This window comes from Nelumbo lutea, chromosome 4 (genome assembly GCF_056320005.1).
Source record: "Nelumbo lutea isolate HS-2025 chromosome 4, American lotus-T2T, whole genome shotgun sequence".
Lineage (NCBI taxonomy): Eukaryota > Viridiplantae > Streptophyta > Magnoliopsida > Proteales > Nelumbonaceae > Nelumbo > Nelumbo lutea.
The window spans coordinates 76,777,865-76,783,015 of record NC_142687.1 but is presented as its reverse complement, the minus strand read 5'-3'; the positions used below and the strand labels follow the sequence as shown (position 1 = coordinate 76,783,015).

Genomic DNA, 5,151 nt, shown 5'->3' with positions numbered 1-5,151 from the left:
TTATTATACTTATTTATTCGGACTGATAATTAATAATGATATATACACTACAAGAAAAAAGATTTTTAGCCACAATTTTTCCCGCAATGGGCGTAAAACAGTGGTTAAATTATTATATATAGCAACGGAATATATCATCCGTGGCAATATATTCATTTCTCGAATACAGCCCTGCCACGGTTTCATACCTCGTGGCTTAATTATAATATATTAAGACGGTTATAAAACTAACCGTTGCAATACATCATCCCTAGAAATGGAACCATAGCTATTATATTGCGCAGTATTTTCTAAAATTTTGGCCACTTAGAAACTAACTAAGTGAAAAAACAAATTGCCCATGCGTGCCTTACTTCTCCCGCGTCTCTCTTGGCTCTCCTCTTCGTACTTTTGGTCTTCCATTCTATCTCTATCTCTCTTTTGTTCACCGACTCTTTCCTGTTTCTTCTTTGGTGTGCTGTCATGCTCTAAAATATTGCTTGTTCGTTGTTCAAGGATTTGTAGGATACAGGGCTCTATTGTCATCTGGGTTGGGAGGAGTGGGATCAGAATAGGTCGATCTTCTTCCTTGTGGATTTTTATACCGGTAAGAATTTTTTGTTGATAAAACAAATTTGATGGACCTTGATTTGGGTTGGGAGATCAGTAATCGATGAGGGGGGTGCATATTGAAGATGGTTGAAAATCTGTAACAGCAAGAACAGACCACTGATCCATCTCTCTACAAGTCGAAAGCAACAAAACCTAGGGCTTAAGATCGTCCCTATTCTTTCCATTAATCTATTTCTCTGCAATTTTTTTCAATGCCACCATCACCTCACAAGTTCATTTAGTTGATTAGGGTTTGATTATGCTTTGTAGTTTTGTTATTCTTTTTTGTGATGGATTCATTCCTAGGGGTTTTGGTTTTTGTTTTCTGGATGCATAATAGCAATCCACTAACATTTGTTAAGTCGATTTGCTTAGCAACTATAGGATCCTGATATAATCACTACTAGAATTTCAATGTTTAGAGGCAGATGACCTTCGACTTCCACACCAACAAGAAGATGTTAGAGGAGGTCGCCATTATTCCTTCGAAGCGCCTGCCCAACAAGATCATCGGATTTTGTACCCACCTCATGAAGTGAATCCAGAGAGGCCCTGTTCATAGAATATCTTTGAAGCTCCAACAAGAATAGCACAAGCGGCGTATGGACTTTGTGCCAGGGGAATCTCCCATTAAGACATGTCATCGAGATGGACAAGGAGACGATCAACATGCTCGTTGCCCTCGGAATAGCTGACCTACCCAGCATTGTCAATCAGGCTAAATCGTTGCCCTCATCGTTGCCCTCGGTGCTGCTAGTGGGGCGGCACGGGGAAAACATTAGTGAGTTTAAATTTAACTTTTTCAGACTTGAAAAGTGGGTGGAAACTAAAACCCTCCATACTCGTTACTTTGCAGGCACGCAAGGCTAAGCATTCTCCCTAGTCAACAAGCGGTGGATGAGAATTTGTCCACATCAGATGGAAGCATCAGAGGACACAAGACATAGTGCTAAGCTGAAGTTATTTTTTGAGAAGCATCCGAAATCCCAAAAGTCCTCATTGCAATAAATGTCAAAATTTAGTAGTTATCATTTCGTTGTTTCATTTTTTGGTGGCTGGGGTGGTTGGCTCTTTGAAATATAATTGCATTTGGATTTAATAGAAGTGGAAAATTGGTCCTAAAAAGGATTTAAATGCTGAAACTGCCAAGCTATATGTATGCGATTCTATAGGAATAAGCCAAGCTTATTTTGATCATTTCTTTTGTAGAAAGATAGCATGTATAGGTTGACTGTTGAAACTACATGGTTGTGGAATTGATGAGAGATAAATGTGATCTTAGTAAGAGTGATTGTAAAATGACCATAAGGGTCATTGCTTGGTGTAATTGTAAAATCTTGGGTTGACAAGAGTGACAGTGCAGGTTCAGGTTTTGACAGTGGAGTTCACCTTTCCTACTGATTCAGCTCCTTTCAGCAGCTACCATGCTTCTACAATTGTTGAGGTGATAAACAGATGCCCTTATTCTTATCTTCTCTAAATTTCAATCAATTTTGTTTGATTTTTATGTATTTTATTTGTTTAGGTTGCAAGAGATCACTTTTTGGTTTTTTACTTTGGTGGTTCTGCAGAGGGAGCCCCTGATATGAAAATTTAGCTACAGAGTTACAAGGTTAACTAGAATCGCAGATCCTTCCTAAATTCATTATTTTCCTCATTCATTCTGATCTTTTTTTAATGAACTTTTGGACAGTGCAGTTGATGGTAACTCTGTTACAGATTTAACATATTGACTTATTTTGTACAGGACGGCTGTTGGTACCCTCCTATTTTAGCTGATGAAGAACCCAATGTTTCAATGTGGAATCCGGTACTGTTTAAATTTCCATCTTAGGAGTTGCTTTTGTTCTACAAAATTGGTCAAGAGGTACAAAAGTGAGATATCCACCCTTCACTGTATGCTTTGATTTCTAACTCCTTTTTAATTCCTTTCTTTATTCTTTATTAGGGCATCTGGTCATCTGGCTGATCTCTTTTTGAAAACGGTTTAGTCCTATTGTCTCACAGCACAATTTTTATGACAGTATTTCAAGGAATTCTGAAAATATCTGATTTAATTGATGCAAACATAATTCTCTTGGCATTCAAAGTTAGATTGGAGTTCAAAATAACCCTTTTTCACAGCACAGAAGCTAAGAAAATTTAAAAATGTGGTTCAATAAACCTGCAGATGATGATTACGAAAATGCCCCATAAATCTGCCTCAATCAACCATGGTGCTTCATCACCATTTTTGCTGCTGAAGCTTTAGTAGCAGATTTGTACTCCTAAAGGGAAATTACACCCATGATAGTCCCAGCCACCTGGGGTAATGGGAGGGGTAGACTGGATATGGACCTAACCTTTGGCCATTTTTTTTTGTGTGTGTTCAAGGTGGCCCCTCTCGGACTTGAACATCTGTTCTCATGCTTGTCAACCTAGGAATTTACTATTGCACCAAGAAATGGCCCCTTAAGGCACTTCTATGATTGAATCATACTCACAGTTAGCTCATATCTTTTCATGTTCGAAGTTTATGGTTGTTTGTTCCTCGTTGTGTATTCATGATCTTGTTTAAATAAATCTGGCACTTGTTAGGTGGATCAGTATCAGGTTCAACCTTCTAGCGTTGGGTGGGTTCAAAATTTGTGTCTTGTTAACTTGTGGTGGTGTAGGTTCAGGTGGAGGTAGTGAAGGGTCAGATCAGGGTGGGTAGAGGAAAACCCATGCTGAATCCAACCTATTGGCATCCCCAATTATGAGTGAGATGCATGATCCATTTGGTTCGCAGTTGGAATCAGAATCAGAATTAGAATCAAAATCAAAATGTCTATTCCCTCCACCTGTTTGCTTCAAACTAGAATCATTTAGGGTTGTCTGACCCCAACTCAACTCAAATGGACTTACAGCTAACTATTTGGGGTTGGTTACACGATTCCTTTTCAGTCATTCTGATATACATATATTTCTAGTGCCCAAACTCTGATAACTCCAGAATGCTCAGAAAGCAAATAATAGAAGAACATGAACAAGGTCTTGAACTTGAGAGGAAACTCTTAGAATTGCAGTTAGCACCTAAAGCATTAACCCATCAGCCTTATTTTGGTTACATGGATGACTCGAAGCTCTCAGAAGGCCCATCTTTGCTTCTCTAGAAAATAATTAAAATTTTTATTACTGCCTTGAGTTTTTCTCATATTATTTCTCTTCCTGATTTTCCTTTTTTTTCTACACCAAAGCTGATGTAGATTTATCAAATGAAGCACAATTTATCAAATATGTTTATATTGCTCATTTGATTATTTGGTTTCTCCCTTCAAATTTTTGATGCCTTCCTCTCTCATGATGCTATGAAAATTACATTTTGTATGCTTCCTTAAACAATATCTCGAGTTCACATATCTTAACATCGGTTTATTGGCATGTGGTAACTAATATTTTTGTAAAAGTGTGAATTGTCAACATGGGTAAGTTGAGATGGAAACTTTGACCTTGTTTGATCAGTTTTGGGGTGGGTAAAATGGTTAGAAAATAAAATCTTGAATGTGGTGGGACTGGAATTTACATTTAAAATGCACATTTAGGATTATCAAGATAGAAAAGGTTGTTGCTCTAATCAACAGTCTTAAAGATGTTTATATATCTCCATCCACATCCTCACTAGAATTTAGGGATTTAAGGCCATCGATGTTGTGCACTATCTAAATGAGATCAATGACATTTTTTTTTTGCTTTGGATTTCTAGTGATCTCAACTCTGAAGCTGATAGTTCCTAGTAGGAGTGTAGGAAAGGTCTTTCTTTCTATACAATTACCTAAGTTATACACTTGAAACCTAAACAAACTAAATCCACTGCTCTTACCCAAGTTCTAGGCCCCTTGAAACCTAAACTAACTAGCCCACTCTCACCCAGGTATGCTGTTAAAATTTCACATGTTAGTGTTATTGAGGAAATGCAATAACATGATTACTCTTTCACAAATAAGTCTTTGCATAGAGTTAGATCAGTATAATTAAACATGATTACCCTTGGGGTTTGGATCTCACATTGCTTGGATTATTTGAATGGTATGTGTATAATGTATATAGAATTTTTATATTAATTAATTAATATATTAATTTTTTAAATCAATACTTATTTAGTTTTTTTTTATGGTTTTGACAGATGAAGTTTCTGATCCACAACAAAGGTCTTGAGGACGCATTATACATATATATGAGTAGATTTCAGATGCAATGATGGAGATATTTTATTTTATTTTTGTAATTATCAATTAAAAAGATTTGATGTTGACTATTGAACCATATTAAATATGGATATTTTGTATTCAATAAAAGATGGGGCGATATTTATTTGAGAATTGTTTTATCATTTCAAATATATTATTGGTACAATCTTTCTTTGTATAGGTCAGAGCAAGTATTTTTACAGTTTCACAAGCTTGTTTCCAAAATAATTATGCTATAAAAAGCAATATGGCAACATTATTGATACAATGTTAGCAAGGGTTTATTTAAAACCGTTGCTATCGTCGATTAATCAAGAAACTTCATATTATTTTTAGCCACGGTGTAAACCGT

General features: G+C 36.3%; 1 long non-coding RNA gene across 4 annotated transcripts; it reads left to right on the top strand.

Moving 5' to 3' along the window:
* The first annotated feature begins 257 nt into the window (after positions 1-257).
* LOC148861177 (uncharacterized) lies at positions 258-4,931 on the top strand. Of its 4 annotated transcripts, none has more exons than XR_016094810.1 (7): positions 258-393; positions 496-586; positions 1,014-1,372; positions 1,448-2,035; positions 2,117-2,203; positions 2,339-2,466; positions 4,736-4,931. It is a non-coding gene; the product is annotated as an uncharacterized LOC148861177 (long non-coding RNA). The 4 variants fall into 4 exon arrangements; XR_016094811.1 differs by having other exon boundaries at positions 999-1,372; XR_016094809.1 differs by lacking the exon at positions 258-393 and having other exon boundaries at positions 397-586; positions 999-1,372.
* The last annotated feature ends 220 nt before the right edge of the window (positions 4,932-5,151 follow it).